This window comes from Arvicola amphibius, chromosome 12 (assembly GCF_903992535.2).
Source record: "Arvicola amphibius chromosome 12, mArvAmp1.2, whole genome shotgun sequence".
Taxonomy (NCBI): domain Eukaryota; kingdom Metazoa; phylum Chordata; class Mammalia; order Rodentia; family Cricetidae; genus Arvicola; species Arvicola amphibius.
This window is the reverse complement of record NC_052058.2, coordinates 41,238,283-41,256,461: the sequence shown is the minus strand read 5'-3', so window position 1 is coordinate 41,256,461 and position 18,179 is coordinate 41,238,283. Positions and strand designations below refer to the sequence as shown.

Here is an 18,179-nt window from a genome sequence, read left to right as displayed (position 1 = left end):
TATTTTTAATTGCCGAATTTCTTTCCATCGTCTGTTTGGAATATTTGGGGATGTGTTCAGTAACAGACTTGAACAAGAAAGTGCAGGGTGGCCTTGAGCCAGACCAAGGGCTCTTTGCAGTAAACACCCACAATTAAAGATATAGGGACAAAAGAGTTTACTGTGTAACTCACTATGTCACACTACAGCTTCCCTGATGAGTTTTTTTTTTTTTCCTCTTTTTCTTTTTCCTTTTCTTTTTTCTTAAATTTTGTCAGGGGTGGGGGACTGCAAGGGCAGAGGACTGATATGCAGGGATGGAAAATGAAAAGGATCAAGATGCATGATGGGAAAGAGACAAAGAACAAACAAAAGGAAAGTTTAAAAAAAAAAAGAAAAAAGCGCAGAGCTATATTTGGGGACCAAATCTTAAATTAACTTTAAATCTAGTCTGTATTAAAACTTTTAGATTCGTGGGAATAATTAAAAGCTTCTTAAAATTCTATTTCCTCCCTGAAAAGGGAGAGCTCTTACTACTGTGGCCCCCCGAGAGGCACCTGTTGAAGGTGGTGTGTAATATAGTATCTAGGTTTTGTGGGGAGAGGCTTGAAGAGGAAAAGTCGAGGACAGCAAACTAGTGAACTATTTTAATGCCATGTGTTCTTTAAAGATTTATTCTTTTTAGTTTTCTTTGTTATCCATGTGTATGTCTGAGTAAGAATATAAACATGTGTATGTATGTGGGAGGGTGCCTGGAGAGGCCAGAAGAGGATGTTGGATCTCTCGGAAGCAGTGTCACAAGGTTTTATGAGCAGTCTAACATAGTTGATAGAATTAGAACCCCAGTCCTCATGACAGAGCAGGAAGCTTTCTTGACTGTTGAGCCATCTCTCCACCAACTTAAAGTCCACTTTATAATTTACTTAGCAAGTAAGGTCGAGTGCTGATCACCTCCCAGAGGCTGCAGTGAGTGTAAGTGGAGGCTCAGAGCTCCTAAGAGGAGGCTCAGAGCTCCTAAGAGGAGGCTCAGAGCTCCTAAGAAACTGCAGAAATGGGATTTAATGAAAACTACTTGTAAGAGAGTCCTGAGCCTCAAATGAGCGACAGGGTGCGGCGGTATTCAGATATTTTAGCTGATATCTTTTAATTGTATTGTTGGCATTAATTTGCTTTAGAAAATATTATTTCTGAAACTATTTCTTTTTCCAGAGGCAGGAGGCAAATGTGGCTTGTTCAATATCACATTAGTAGCTGCGTCCTCTGCCCTGTGGGTCAATATTTATTAAACAAGTGAATGAAGGGACTCTTCCTGTGATGCTGGTCTGTACATGTGCATATGTGGCTGGACCTTTCTATTTGTGTGAAAATCAGCTTTGACTTTAAGGGAAGAACATTTTGATCACAGAGTTGGACTTTCAGCAAAATCCGCCATTTGCTCCCATTAAAATCATGAGCTAATTGACATATTACCCTGCTATGTGCGCATAAGTTCATTTTCTGGACTCACAGTTTAAATTGCCTTTCTCCCGAGTGACAGTTTTTGTGTCTGCATGAAGTAAAATCTAAAAGAAAAATTTCAAAATCTAAGAAATAATAAAATAGACTGAAAGAGTGAATTTAAATTGTAGACTGTACTGAAGGAAGGTATAAGAAGACTGCCTTATTTGAATGCAGTTTGATTAACTGCTTTATTATTTGCTAAGAAAATATCAAAATGATAAAACATGAGAGTAGTATAGCCACAGTGTTGCTTTGTTCCATGTAACCGGGGAAAATAAGAGACTATCGCTTAGCCTTTGTGTCCTTTTACATTGACTGGGAAGTAAGAATAAAATTTTTGTTAAGTGCTTTCAAACTTAATACCAAAATGTATTTTTTTTTTTTTTTTTTTTTTTTTTTTTTTTTTTTTTTTTTTTTTTTTTTTTTGGTTTTTCGAGACAGGGTTTCTCTGTGGCTTTGGAGCCTGTCCTGGAACTAGCTCTTGTAGACCAGGCTTGTATTTAAAAATTTTAACAGGTGATAGATATGAGTGGCAATCAATGAATGCAACTTAGAACCGGAATATTGTGGATTCCCTTTATGATAGATTGTATTGTTACTCTTATTATGGAAAACAAAATCTGTTTTCCTTTCCTTTGCTTTAGGTTGCCCAGTGTGGCTGGCTTAGAAGATTAACACAGATAGCGTTCAAGTAAAGACCAGAGCCTCACTGGGTTTATCTGCAAGTCATGAATAATGCAATAGTCACTTTACAGAGAGGAATTTGGAAGAAGCATTGCAGTTCTAGACTTGATTATTCCTTCCTGTTTACTAAACTCATTGCAAGAATATGATCCCAAAACATCTACCTTGATGATCCTGATGAATGTATTAATTAGTAACTTAGCAACTTGAAATTCCTTACTTTGCTTGAAGTCGCCTTGGAATTCAGGAGACTGTGCAATTAATATTAGAATACGGTGGTGGGACTCATTGGATGAAAGGCTTTTTAACTCTGTTTTGAGTCAAGACCTCATGCAGTCCAGGTCAACCATAAACTTGCTATTTATCCAAAGCTGTTCTTGAACTCCTAATCCTCCTGCCTCCAATTCTCAATGTTGGGATTGCTGAAGTGTACTGCCATGCCAGCTTTGTAACTTTGTAATAAGGCGGATTTATGTGTCATTAATCCAGACATAATAGGAAATATATTGATATGTCTTTTTGTTGGTACTGGTTCTTTCCTATTTGTTTTATGTTTTGTTGTTTTCTTACTCTACATCTGTATTTACATTCTGATTTACACATTCATCATCCTGATGTGTCCACACATCTGACTGCATAATCAAATCCTACAGGCAGCTGTTATTCAAGATAATCAATTATAACAATGTAAAACAACTGTTCTACCTCTCAGGATTTAACTTATCTCTCATAAAGGACTGAACTAAGGGGATTTTTATTCCTATTTTCTGCCTTTAACAAGGTATTGTTGGTAAAATATTGATATTTTTTTTAATTTTTTGAAAACATTGACTTTCAGATTTTTTTACATAATTTTCAATTTCAACTAAGTTTTTAAATTCCCATTTTAACCATTTGTTAAAACTAAGTGCAATTGAATAATGTCAAAGCGTGATTTGCCTTTTAACATATTCCTCAAATAAATGATTAAAAGAGACATAACATAGATGCTTTAGTTGCTTATGCTGTACTGGTAAGAGATATAACAGGAATTAATTTCTTGGGGCTTCAGATTGCTTGATGATGACATAAATTGATACCAATTTTCACAACTAAACAATGGTTTTTATTATATTTTGCCAGTTTTGTCATATCCAATCCAACATAAATGATATGTGTCCACAGCAAATTGGAGAAACATGGTGATCTGTGTCCAATGAATCTTCAAATAGATTTGTTATGTCCTCCTCCTCTGTTTTCTTTCATGAAAGAATACACTCGGTGGGTCCAGCTTGTATTTCTAGCTGTATTCAGTCTCCCTGAGAAAGATGTTATTATATTGCTTTTACCCCCTAACTACATTCTTTTACAAATTAACTTAATGTGTTTCATGCAGAATTGTTTTGAATTGACAAAACTCAGCATGAAAAGTAAGTAAAAAATTTAATGTATTCCCCAAGGGCTTAAACTAATGTTACTAACTCAGTAAATGAAAAAGTTGAGGACATCAGTCTGAATCTGGTCACATTTACTTAGGTCCTACCATCCCCTGTGATTTCTCCAGTGTGCCTCTCTACTTCCCAGTGTTGTTTTTCTGTATGACGCTTACCAAAACCTGCTTTTATGTCTCATAATCATTTATTTGGCACCTATGAGCAGTTCCCATAGGTTCATGTATATGAATATTTAGTCACCGAGAATGGAACTCTTTGACAGGAGGAGAGGTTTAGAAGAATTAGGAGGTGTGGCCTTGTTGGAAGAAGTGTGTTCCTGGAGTTGGACTTTGAGGTGTCAAAAGCCACGCCCGACCTAGTCTCTCTCCTTTGTCCCACCCTGATCCTCCAACTTACAGATCAGGATGTAGCTGTCTGCTACTGCTCCAACACCATGCAAGCCACCATGCTTTCCTTATGACGATAACATATTAAACATAAAACCATAAAGCAAGTCGCTGAATAAATGCTTTCTCTCATGAATTGCCTTGGTCATGGTGTCACTTCACAACAAAGGACCAGGAACTAAAACAGAATCCATCTCTGAACGACTAGATAAAAGCTGCTTGAGGATACCCAGGTTCTAACTGCACCTCTGTTTTATTTCTCTCTTCATAAACTACATTACAATCTCTGTGACACTAGGGGTTTTGTTTCAGTCCCATGGTAGTACTATATATAGAACAGTGTCTAGCACATGTTTGGAGTTCATTAGTACTGATCAAAGGAGGGTGTTCTCTATTTAAAATCCATAACTGGATGCCTGCACCTTGTCAATGGGCTCTTGCATGTGTCCATTTATATACACTCTAAAGATAAGAATTACCTCAACAGCACTGGGAGCCTAAAAGGAAGGCTTTTGTTTCCAAGACCAATATGAGGTTCTAGTCATGAAAACACTACCCTATTATTTATAAAGAACCCTTGTTTATTATATACCCAAGTTCTGACTTCAAGAAGCTGCCCCTTTGCTCTTAAATCCTGTATTAGTTTTTGAAATATGTAGAAAAAGACAGGATCTCCTGAGTAAATTGGGAGCATGGGGCCCTTGGGTGAGGGCTGAAGGGGAGAGGGGAGAGCCAGGGAGAGGAGCAGAGAAAAAGGTAGCGCTCAATAAAAATCAATAAAAAATATGTCTGTAAATACAAAGGTTTGAAGAACTCTGAAGTCCTTCCGTTATACAGCTTTAACAGAGGAAAAACTGTGATTCAGATAGGCTTTATGTTTGCCAGGTCACTGTGGGCATTTTGAATAGAGCATGTGATCACATCACCTTTGATGGAGAGTGGTTGTTAGTATAAACAAGGAAGGCAAAATAAGCACTTTTGTGCTGATTACTGTCAAATTAAAATAGCATTTCCTCCCAAAACAAGATTTTAAGTCTTCCTTTGCTTGACTTCAAATTCATCAAATCCTCATCTGCAGGGTCATGAGAGCAAAGAAGAAGAAGATGGCAGAAAGTGTGTGTGATGTGTAGTTTATCACATGGTATCCTTCAGGCTCTCTTATATTGTGTAACACTGACCTCTGTCTAAGGTTCAGGAGAAAATGCTTGATCTACCTTTGCAGGGAGGTGAGTAAGAAGCCACATGCCATTCAGGTCAGCCTTTGGCCAGAGCCAATGCAAAAGCATGTTGTTGCAAGACGCACTGACCTGTGTTACAGACCACACCCCAAAGGTCTAGTGTCCATAGTACAAATATTCCTTAGATCATTCTTGATTGAGACCAAAAGTTTGTTCCCTAAGATCTACATTTGAAACTTGATAGACTATTTGTATTTTTACCTCATCTTTATCACCCACTAAATATGTGGATTGATTAATAATTTCCTTTTTTGGTTCTTTTACAATTCAGTTTTAAATGGAGGCATTCAGAGTACCTAATTTTCTGGATATACTAAAGAAGTAAGCCCCTCATCCAGTGATTAAGTATTAGGTATTAGGGATTGCCAATATGATGGTGTTGACAGTGAGGGAAAGTTGAGTCACACCTTTCTGATAAACACAATGGCTAAACACCCTAATGTCCAAATAGCCTCGTCAAAATTAACAAGGACATTTGAAAAGTTTTTTTTTTTTCTGACTTCCTTATTTTACAAATCAGCAACATGAGGCTCAGAAACAGAATGACTTGCTTACCTGTGCAAGTGTGTCAGAGTCACTGCACTACGGGAGGTTTTTCCAAGTCGCAATTATACTTTTGGAAACACACAGTCATTCTGAATATCTGTTCCATCACTGACCAGATAGATAATTACAAGGAAATTTTTTTATGATTTATAACTTCCCTTCCCCTGTGCCAAGTGGTTATGGGTAATAATATGACTCCCTTTATGAGATGATGAGGACACTGTGAGAAAAAATAACGAGGGGCATTTTTTCATGGGTGCTTCCACAAAAAAAAAATACAGTTCATATGATGAATATTTAATAATACCCTTGCAGCAAAAATTGTAATGGTTCTCCTCACTGTTACTTAGCAGATGCCAGGAGACAATGTCAGGATATAATTCCATCAAACTAGTTTCTGGGTGAGTTGGCACAGTGTGTTTGATTTCACAACTTTTTTGCTTAATCCATGACTTGAAGGTTCAAAAGCTACAGGAGTTTGTGATATTACGAACTGCATCTTCAACTGTTGCTTAGTAAATAATGGAAACCTACTGTATACAGACCTTAAAGGGGTAGACCAAAGGACTGGAAAGATGCCTCGGTGGTTGAGAGTCAGGATCATTCTTACAGAAGTTCTAAGTTAGTTTTCCCACATCCATAATAGCAGATTAAAACAACCTTCGGCTCCAAGTCTAGAAGATATGTCTCCCTCTTCTGGATCATTTGGGCAGCTACAGTCATGTGTGTATGCCCTCACACAGATATAAACATGTACAAAAAATGAAAAAAAATGTCTTTAGAAGAGCCACATGAATGGTGCCCATCTTTGGAGAAGTTTGAGGTCACCAATTTAGAAGGAAATCAGAGGCCAAACATGGTGAAATATACTTATAATCTCAACATTTGAGAAGTTAGGATAAATGGATCAATCCCAAACTTGAGACCAGCTTGTGCTCTTTAGGGAAATCCTGTCTATAAAGAAACAATCATTTCTCCTGAAACATTTGTGCTAGGGAGATGGAGGGAGGGAAACCTTGACAGAGAGAAAATGAATTTGCATAATTAAGCATCCAATGTTAGTTGCTCCCATTACTTGACCGTATGATCATTTTTCATGCTTTAATTCCCTTTTTGCCCAAAATAAATAGGTAGCATGGGATACAGACATGTACATGCTTACTGTTATACTTTTAAAGAAACTGCTTATTAATTAAACACTTATTCATAGACAAGTAGATTTGGTGAAAGTCAGATGAAAATAATCAATAGACTTCCATAGTGTACTTTGTGAGAGGACCAACTTCTGTTGTGTGCCTGTGTATTTTGTAATTTGAGGTAGATGGAGCCAAAGGAGGTTGGAAGATGAACTCCAGACTTGGCCTAGCTCTCTGTCCATAGCTATTAACTTAAGACACACATTGTGCATATGTATGTTTGTATGCGTGTGGTATATGTACATATATGGTCATATGTATACATGGGCATGTGTGTATAGGCCGAAGGTTGACCTCAAATGTCTTTCTCCATTGCTTTGCACTTAATTTACTGAGTCAGGGTTTCCATGAAATGCAGGGATTGTAGGTCCTGATAGGTCTAGGTAGCCATCTTGCCCCAAGAATCTTCTGTCTGTACCTTCCAAGTGCTAGGATTACATATCTGTTCTTCCCAACCTGCTTTTTTTGTGGGTTCTGGGAATTTAACTCTATCCACCTAACTCTGACACACCATTACTTTTAATAAGTATACAGAACAAGCTGTATAACTGCCCTGCATTGCATATCAATCTGGAACAATAGAACACACGATCGATCCTTTTGACACCAACACATATTGAATATCTGTTTATCCTAATGTACAGTTCCTAGGGGAATTTTCTTTCTAAAACACAAAGAAAACACAAAAGCAATGGCAACAAAATAAAAAACACCAGGGGCTGGAGAGATGGCTCATTTGCTTAAACACATTTGCTTCTCCAGCAGAGCACAGAGATTCAATGGCCAGCACCCACATGGTTGCTCACAATAGCCTGTAACTCCACTTTCAGAGAATAGATCCTCTTCTGGCCTCACATATAAGAAGCAAACAAATGGTGTACATTCGGGTGAATACCCATACACTTAAAGTAAATGGATCTAAAAACCAATCAAAAGTGAGCTGACTAATACCGTCCCTAACAGACATGAGTAAGAAGGTTCATGGAATAGAATGGCAGAAGTAGGTTTGATGTCATATTCTTGAGAATGTATGTGTTAATTTAGTAGGAACTCTAGCACATAGTCAATGCTATGGGGATGAAGCTATTACTGCCACCATTAGTCTTAGCCATCTGGAGGAGCCCACCATTGCTTACCTACAAAAATCGCCTGGGATTTTTGTGAGAGTTTAATACACTTTAAAATTTAGTAGTGGTGATGGTAGTGGTGGTACGTGCATGTGGGTTAGAGGACAACTTGCAGGCATCAAATCTCCTCTTTCACTGACTGGGTCCAGGGAGTCAACTCAGGTCATCGGGCTTGGTAACATGCTACTTTACCTTCTGCCTTCACCCCCTTCAAGAGTTGAGATTCTATGGTTTCTTTCCAGATATAATATTAGAAGCAGTGGCTGTCAGGAACTTACTATTGCCTGAAGAATCTCAGACCAGGGCAGTGCTGGCAGCTGTGTCTGGGATGGAATTTAACAGCCACTGATGTGCTCATAAGCCTTTTGTAGAAAAGAGTAAAAAAAATCAAAGCTTGGAGACATTAAGAGGTTATCTTCTTTTCTTCTTACATTTCTCCCTTTTATCTAGGTTGTTTATATAAACCATGGCATCTGAAACTCTGATAGCAACCCTTTCTAACTTGAGAAATTTTTATGAAACCTCTGGAGTATAAGTATATAAATTAAAGATATCAACCAGATATTTAAGAAATATTTATTTCAATTTTTAAGCTTTCTAAATTCACATGAATTTTTATTTATTTGATGAGTGTTTGTGTGTGTGTGTGTGTGTGTGTGTGTGTGTGTGTGTCTATGTCTGTGTGTCAGAAAACAACTTATTAGAATCAATTCTTTCTTTCCATTGTATGGGTCCTTGGGATCTAACTCTTGAGTTGTCAGTCTTGGTGGCAAAAGTTTTTAATCACTTATCCATCATACCTGCACAAGATATTTATTTTAGAACAATTCTTTTGTATACACATAATTTTACCATTTGTTATTGAGAACACCAAATTTGCATTCTAATAAGACAAAGGTTTGTAGACGTATTTTTCTTTGGGCTGCCAACTCACAAAAAATGACTTGGAGACTTATTATTAATTATGAAAACTTAGCCTATAGCTTAAGGCCTGTCCCACTAACTTTTATAAGTTTTATAATCCATTTTTATTAATCTATATTTTGCCTCATGGCTTAAACTCCTCTTCCATTTTGCACTTCCCGTATCCTCTCCATGTTCTCTGGCATCTTTACTGTGCCTAGATTCCTCTCCTTTTATTCTCTCTCTCTCTTTATGCCCAGAAAACATTATTCCACATAAACAATAAAATCATGGCTAAACCGTTGTCACTGAAGAATATAGAACATCTTTGATAATTGTCAGAGTTGATCAACATTTTTATTTTATTACTTTATTATTTTTATTTATGTGCATATGTGTGTGCCTTCCTGAGTTTACATGTACCACATGCATGAAGAGACCAGAATCCTCTGATGATGACATGCAGACATCATGTCCTCTGAAGCTAGAATTACAGATGTTGTATACTACCTGGCATGGGTGCTGGGTACTGAGCCCAGGTCCTCTGGCAAAGCAACAAATGCTCTTAATTGCTAAGCCATCTCCAATTTGTGAGCATTCTATAAAAATTATGGCACCACAGTTGAATGATTCCAGACAGAGCAGCATCAAAATCTGAGTTCATTGCCATTCTTCTTACTGAATTATATTATTCTGTTACTATACATAAAATGAAAAATTAGTGAAAAAGGAGTTTATTATGGCTTTCAGTTACCGAGGGAAAAGATCCAGGTGAGTGGAAAGAGGTGGCAACATATAGGAAAGACCTGGTGGCAGGTTCAGAAAGCTGACTGGTCACATTGCACTGGTACTTAGAAAACAGATCAAGGGAAGTTGTACCAGGCTATAAGCCCTCACATCTTGCCCCAGTGACATTCTTCCACCTGTGGTTTATATCTATTAATGCTGCTATAACCTTCCAGAACCCCATTACCAGTTGGGGAACAAGTAGACAAATATATGATACATGGGAGAGAAAGAATAACACAGATGTTCATGGTTTTGCTCAAAAGAACTGGGAGAAATTCAAGTGCAGTTGACCTGTATGATCATTCTGGCCCTGGAGTGTCTTAAGGTAGTTGATAAAATCACGGGAGCTCAGCATTTTGATCATCAGGGTCTTTAATTCCCCTGGGCAATGAGCCTTAACTTACTCCACTTTAGTTTCCTTGTCTGTGAAATTCAAACCTTGACCTTGATATCACAGCACAGCTGTGAAACTTACATGGAAATACAATGTGAGAAATATCTGACCCGTGGTAAGACTTAAGTAAAATGGCAACTTGAAAACATCCAAAAGAACAGGAATCTGGAATGACCATGACAGAATGTCTCAACATATGTCAGCTAGAGTGACAGAGCAGTGTATGTTGCTCAAGGTTATGGGGCCTCCTGGAGTGCTTCTGTGCAGCATGGAAACATGGGGCTGCATTGTGAAATGAGCTGAGTTTTAAACATCATGACAGTAGTGTCTCTGACACTGGACAATGCATAAGTGAAAACGGTATGCCTTCCCTGGGGACCAGTCAGCCATCCAGCAAAGTGTGCAAGATGCAAGTTTAACTCTATTTTCCACAGACTAAATTTCAGAGTAAGTCAAAGCTTATTCTCCTAATTTTGGTTGAATAGTATTATTCTCTTGAGTGGTTCTTGTTTTCTCATGAGGGTGTGTGTTTCCATAGCTACTTATGCAGGAATAGAAAGTTGTTGCAGAGCTTCTTGTTTAAAAGAAGGGGACTCAGCAAAAATTTAGAGGGCAGTCTTGCTGCTGACAAATGAAAAGTGGTGACAAAACCGGAACAGAGACCACGGTTAGATCTGGTTGTCACTTAGATTGGCTTACCTAACACTAGCATAGCATAGTACTGGGTCATGTCTCGGACTAGGTCTGTCATGTGATGTGACATTTCCAGGAAAGATTAACTAAGGAGAAATAACCCACCATGGTAGGAAAGGTTTGGTGCAGGGAAATAAAGCAGCTGGTCAGATTGCATTTCCAGTCAGGAAACAGAGAGCGGATGGAAGATGGTCATGTGAAAAATAGCTTTAAGGCTCGCTCCCATGACTCCCTACAGTGAAACCCAACCTCAAGACCCAACTTAATCTACAGACCAAGTATGCAGATACATGTAGCTATAAAATACAGCTTACATTGAACTACCAATTCTTTAGTGATTTTACTTGGTTATCAGAATCAACCGCCAAGTGTTTTTTTGTTTTTTTTTTTTAAAAAAAAAACTAAAAACCGCTTTGATCTCATGTGATATATTAGAACTAACTGTAGAACTAACTAGCTTTCATTCTGGCATGCTGGGGTAAGCTATGGTATGCGTATAGAGGTCAGAGGACAGTTTGTGGGTCAGAGGGAAGTTTGTGGACACCGTGTGTGTTCTGGGAACTGAACTAAGGTCAGCAAACATCTTAACTAACTTAACTTTTTAACTTGTCAAATGTCACAAGCTAGAGTCATCTTTAGGAAAGGGACCTCAATTGAGAAAATATCTTCATCAGTCTGGCTTCTTACTTGTCTATGCTGCAGGGCATTTTTTTTTTTCCTTGATTGGTGGTTGATGTGGAAGGTCTCAGTGCAATGTCATGCCTAGGAAGGTGGTCCTTGACAGTACGAGAAAATAAACCGAGCGAGCCATGCAGGGCAAGCCATGCAGGGCAAGCCAGTAAGCAACAGAGGACTGTGTCTTGAATTCCTTCCATGACTTTCCTTAATGATGGACTGTGATGTGGAAGTGGAAGCCAAATTAACCCTTCCCTCTCCAAGTTGCTTTTGCTCATGATGTTTAATCACAGCAAACCACAATAAGGCACTGGCGCTAAGGAAATATAATATGCAAGCGATATGAAAATATATTCTTTTCACATATCTATTGTGAAAAAATAACTGTGTGAATGGGCTCTTATGGAAGCAACTTTTCCTTTCCCTTCCAGACCTACCATGGGGGTTGGGCAAAGTGCGTTTAGGTCATTCTAAAGCAGAAGAAATTTATCATCTCTGGTCTTTAACCAGCATAGCAGCTGCAGTAGACTTCAGCTGGAGGAAGAGCCCTTCACCTTCAGGGAGTCTGTTTGCCTCGGGCCACTGATTTTCTTGGAATTGGCGTCATTGAGCCTGCCTGGGTGGAAGTGAATCTGGGCTTGGTAGATGAGCATTACAAAATGTCGATATTTTTTTTTTTCCTGGGGAGTGACTGAAGCTTTCTTGCTGAAATTATTAGGCAATTTCCCAGCTGCCTGGATTTTTACCAATCCAGTCCTTTCCTGTAGCTATTATAACGTCACAAGATACAATTCTTTTCTAGATTTTAGTCATTTTAAAAGAAACCTAATCTTCTCTAATTCAGGTAATGCATAGTTTTCGTCATTTTAAAGTATCCACCTGGCTGGAGATAGCATTGTTATTTTTACTGCAATGCTCTTTTAAGGAAGGGAGGGGGGTGGATTTCTTCTTTTAATGCTAGTATTTAGTATTGGACTTATGGTGTAGGTCACCCCAAAAGCAATCATATGGAAAAGTGCATCAAGCCGAGCCGTGCTGTGATGATCCACGGCATGCTTATGAAAGTCAGCATCTCTTAACACAGTTCCTTTACTTCCCTGAAGCTCAGTGATCTTCAGGCTTCAGGTGAAGAGGGAATTGTAGGGTAAATTGAAGAGCTTGTGATGTTTCCTTCATTAGCTGCCCCTTCAGTGACTATGTACTTCAATCCATTTATGTCTCTGAATAAGCCAACTGCCGCATCATCCGGAAGCTTTCCTTTTGGTGATCTCTCCATCCTGGCACTTTTTAACCAGTTTCTATTTTCACTTGAAACTTACACATACACAACATACTTCTGTGGTCAATTTTTCAAAGGTTTATTGCTCTATATTTGCCATGGCAAATCTTAGTCAGTCCACAGTGGGGTTTCTGGCTTTAAGTCGGTATTACTGGGTCATGTGTTGCAATAAGGATTAAGACTTCTGGGTACTTATAGTTGTGAGTGTACTTGATAGCGCTCTAGGGTCACGGTGCTTAGTCTTGATCTTTTGTTCCCTGAGTATTGTCAATACCGTAGAATATAAATTTCATTAAGGGGCTGGAGATGGCTCAGCAGTTAAGTGCACTGGCTGCTCTTCCAGAAGACCCAGGTTCAAACTTCAGCATCCACATTGCCACTGCAACTTTTGACCTTAAACTGTCTGTAACTCCACTTCCAGGTGATCTAACAATCTCCTCTGGCTTCCATTGGATGTAGGTACATGTGTGGCATATAGACACATATACAGGGGTAACACACACACGCATATACAATTGAAAATTTTAATGTTATTAAGGTACGTTATGATTTGTGTACTCTACTGTAATATAATCATAACTACAATAAATACATTCTAGGTTCTATATTTCAACAGGGCATATACTTGGCTTTCACTGCCTAAGGGATCTGTAGAACAACCCGGTGGGTGCTGTGTTGTCTTTAAAGACAGGTGAGGAAACCCTTCCAAAACCCACAATGGGTAACAAGCAGAGCTCCTCGTAAAAGAGCTTGCAGCAGCCTCGCTGCAAACTCTGAGCAACCTGAGTGCCTGTGCTCCAACAGGAGTGTTCCTGCCCGGAACTACATGAAATACTAATTATATGCACCAAGAAAAAAAATTATCTCAGCATCACTTTCAGTGACAAGCTGAGGAAAACAGACTAATCACACTTTTCCATTTGGGGACAAGCTTTTGAAACTGTGATTCCCCTTTGCCTATGCATGTTGCTTGGAGCATCCACATAAATCATTTTGAAAGAACAAATAAATGAGTGAGTTTGCCAACATAAATCTTAGTTAAAATGAGCCAAGGTAGAAAGGTATTAAGCCATGATCAAATAAAATGAGGATTAAACAAACTACACCTTGTATTTTATATTTTTATATTAAAAACTAATTAAGTTTAAAAATCAGGCTCTTTGAGCTGTGTGGGTGGGCTGACTTCCATGTACAGAACTGATTTAGCTATGCGAAGACTCCATATCTATAATCTGAAGTTAAGACGAGCATCTTAGTATTGCTGTGGGAACAAGAAAGGTCCAGCCCTGTCCCATGCTTCAGATGGATGGAAACAGAGCATATATGATTCCTCTCTAGTAAGACATACTGTTAACCTTGAACTTCAGGAAGGTCTCAGGCCACATCTCTTCATCAGCCTTTCCTTTGCTGTGAGGCTCTGTGTCTATCTAGCTGAAAGGAAGACAGATCTGCACCTCCGGAAGATGTGCAAACAAATGATCTGTTTTGTCTCTATGCATTAACCATTTGGGCCGAGGTATATTTGGGAAATTGCAAATTCGGTTTAGCTACTGTTGGCCTTATGTTCTTTGTAAAGCATTTTTCAAAGCTTTTGTTTATTCCCAGTCACAACTGGCTCTGTCTATTATAAGACCTATGATGAGTTTATGCAATCAAATTATCAATTTATATACAATTAAAATGACTAGAAGCTTACCGGAGCATATGAAATTGCCCCTTTCATGAGCAACTTAACTTGCCTTCAGTTATAATGTAGCAAGACACACATTTCTGGATAAGAAACTAAAAGCAAAATAAACAGTAAGAATAAAATATTCCAACCATGATTGAAATACAGAGGAGGAAAGATGTCAGAAAAGGCCCAGAGGTTAAGAATACATACTGATCTTCCTGAGGACCTGAGTTCAATTCCCAACAGCCACATCAGGTTGCTTACAACTGTTGTTACAACACCTTATAACTCACAGCTCTGACTTCTGTAAGCACTTGTATTCATGTGCACATACTTCCTACATGCAAGCACATAATTAAAATAATAAAATTAAATCTTAAGGAATAAGTAAAACATACAGGGGAGGAAGGTTACATCTTTCCTAGAATGCATGAGATCTGAAGACACAGAGATGCAGGTGAAGTGAAAACAACTGGAAAGGAGATTTCAAATTAACATGAGAGGAGTAGACATGGAATAAGTGACCAAAGTAGAGAAGAGCGGCCCCTGTGTTTGAGCATCTCAGAAGACAGCTCCTTTCATTCATGTTTTGTTCTGAAGGTGAGGATCAGCCACTGGTCTCTATCTAGTTCTCCGGTTAAAGAGACATCGTGAAAGCAGAGAGGAAATAATGTGGTCATACTGGGAAGACGAACTAATAACAGGTCCAGTTGCCCCAAATCTGTTTTGGGGTCCTAACATGAATTTTAGGCTTAAATAGCAGAATATTGGGATGGGGGAGCATGAAGTAGACACGGTGAAGGAGCCCTGGTCATGTTGTGTCTGTTTTAATCCTTGTCTCAGTTCTGGCTTGAGACAGGAGTCTGAAAGAGTCCATATTCCCATCATCACATGAAGGGATGGACTTTGTTCTCAGATGATCATTTCTGCTCCAGGATGCACTCTTGTCTCCAGAGATAATTGCTGCCACCCGATATGTGTGGAAGGCAGCTCTGTGTTAGGAAAATGAATAACCGAGGTGGCTCACAGAGGCACACACAATGCGAGGCAATTCTTTTGCCAAAGGGGTTTACCAGAACCAAACCCACCTACCAACACACCAGGGCCACCACGGCTGCCATCTTTCTTCCCTGATGTAGGTGGTAACAACATCTCATCCTGTTGGTGGGAGATCATTGTCACAATCTGACTCAAAAGGAAAAGGAAGGTTCAGGAAATATGAATCCTTGCTGGGCTTTGAAAAGCAATAACAACAGTTTCTCACATCCGTCAGGGCAAGGTGTACTGTTTCATAGATCTGAAGTGACTTCAAGTTAAGGGCAATGACATCTCTCTGCCTGCAGGTGAGAATCTCAGTTGTGCTTTAATCAGGCACTCCCTAAGTGATTAGCATGCCTACAGTTAGGGGTTAGAAAATGACCCCTGTCCCCACCCCCGCCACTCACACACACACACATACACACACACACACACACACACACACACACACACTGAAGGAGACAGATACAAATGAAGGCAGAAATGGCAGACTTTTCTTTGGCCTTTAGTTACCTTGAGGACCCAAGCGAGGTATTGAACGCTTTTTCGCAAAAGCAGCTTCCAAGCATCTGCTTCATTTCCTGGGAAGCTAATCTCTTGCGTTTTTACAGCTGGCCCACCTCTGTCCTGGAGTTATTGGCGGAAGTCAGCAGATCCCTTGGGAAGGTCATCTTTAGCCCTGCTCATGTGCTGCAGCGTAGAATTAGCAGTGACACACACACATAAAGACACACAGACACACACATGCACAAACTCACACACAGGATGGTCTTTTAAGCGATGATGCGGCCAATTGTAGGTTTCTTGTTCTCTGTCGCTCCGTAGCCACTGCTGTGGCCTGTCCTTAATGAAACCTAGGCTTTACTACAGCCGCTACTCAGGTGTACGTTATTCTTTCCTCACCACAAACTGTTCTTTACAGAAGAATGTTAATTAGTAACTGATAGATCTAAAGATTGCTGGCGACAGCCCATTAATCCCATTTACTTTAATAGAGCTTAGAAGCTAGCTTGCAGTACAGCTGTATTCAGACTAGATTATAAATGTAATTTTTTGCACCATTAACTTTCCTGATTAATCTTAGACAGCAAATGCCTAATTATTGGATGGGGGCAGAGGGGACCACCCAGTCTTTTGGGCAAGGAATCCAGCTGTAAAAGTATTCCTATGGCCTTATTGTCATCCCTGGGGTGGGACAGATTTGCAGAGGGAGCTGCTCTCATCCCACTGTTTCCTGGCTAATCCCAGCTAGGTATTCATTCCTTCAGAATGTAAACACCATGTGTGCACAGGCACACAGCCCAGATGTGCATTCAGCCTTTTTCTCCCAGTGCTTCAGTCGTGAAGAGTGCATTTGCAATAGTGGCAAGTTTCCCCAGCGGCTCAGAGACCCAGGTCAGTTCTGCCCTTTGAACTCTGGAAATGTGCTTGCTCCGGCGGGGTACTGGCTACCATTTTTCGGCAGCCACCCCAGTTCCTGAGATGGATGACCCAGGACTCAGCAGACTGAGCCAAATGGCAGAATCGAGTAGGTTAAAGGCATTCAGCTGTGGAACCGGGTGGGCTGGGATGGAAAACACTTCGCTTGCTGTTCAGGGCTACCTGATGTTAAAATGACAGGCAGCTGTGTAAATGAAAAACAGGTCTGGCAGCAGGGTAGCCTGCCAGGGCACTGCTGAAACCCCTGCTTTGCAAGAGACTAATCATTGGCTTGTTAGGAGAAAATGGCACTTCATTAGCATAACACAGACTGCTAAGGAAAATGGAAGAGGCTTGCCCTAATCTACTAACTGAAAAGAGCCACCCGGAGAGGATTCTGAAGAGGAGGGGGAGAGGAGAAGGTTGTAGAATATGGCAGAAAGAGGCCTCTTCCTCAATAGTTGTGATAATTCACTTTATCAGCTTCGGGTTAGTCAAGCTTCCTAACTACAGTGTTGGGAGAACTAACCTGCACTGCTTTCAAGCCTCACTTTCGGACTGCTTCTGTCTCCAGCCATAAACTTTTTCTTCCTGTATGTCTGGTGTAAGTCTTAATTACTTTTCAAACAACTCATCCTACCATGGAAGCAGAGGCAATGTGTTGCTAACAGGCCCTTGTGTTTTCATAGTGCCGTTCCCTGATGGGCTGTAATGATAGATAACACACTTAGATTCCATTGTCAATGCACAGTGAAGTGTGAGGCCTGTTGGAATCTATAAAGTAGGCACTACGGACAGGAATATAGAGTAGCACGTTTCTTCTTTCTCTGACATAGTGTGGACATAACATTAAGGGACAAGGACTCAGAGAGGACCTTTCCTTAGTCTCACAAAAAACCTAGGGCTAGAACACAACGCTTCTGCCGATTTGACACCCTTTTCTCACATGCATGCATGCACACGTGTGCAGGCACACACACACAGGCACACACACACACACACACACACACACACACACACACACTGATTTGACAATCCCGTTCCTAGGGAATATGAATAATACCTAACCCTGCTCAGAACAACAACAAACCATAGTACAATTCTGCCAAAGGTCACCCTGGGGAACGAATGAGTTTACTGAATTAACTCATAGGGCATGATTGTGGAGATGGAGGCAGGAAGAAGTGTGACCCCAAAGTAGCCATTTAAGAGTCTTTATCCAGCCTGG

At 39.8% G+C, this 18,179-nt stretch overlaps 1 protein-coding gene across 2 annotated transcripts in view; it reads left to right on the top strand.

The window, feature by feature from the left end:
* Positions 1 to 18,179, top strand: part of Znf385d (zinc finger protein 385D) — a 331,825-nt gene that overhangs the window by 105,971 nt on the left and 207,675 nt on the right. Inside the window, exon 1 of one of the 2 annotated variants that reach the window (XM_038349499.1) lies at positions 16,997 to 17,060. The exons of the other annotated variant lie outside the window; for it this stretch is intronic. The gene's annotated coding sequence lies outside the window, so the exon portion shown is untranslated. Of the gene's footprint in view, positions 1 to 16,996; positions 17,061 to 18,179 lie in introns of those variants that run through there. 2 annotated transcript variants of the gene reach the window in all.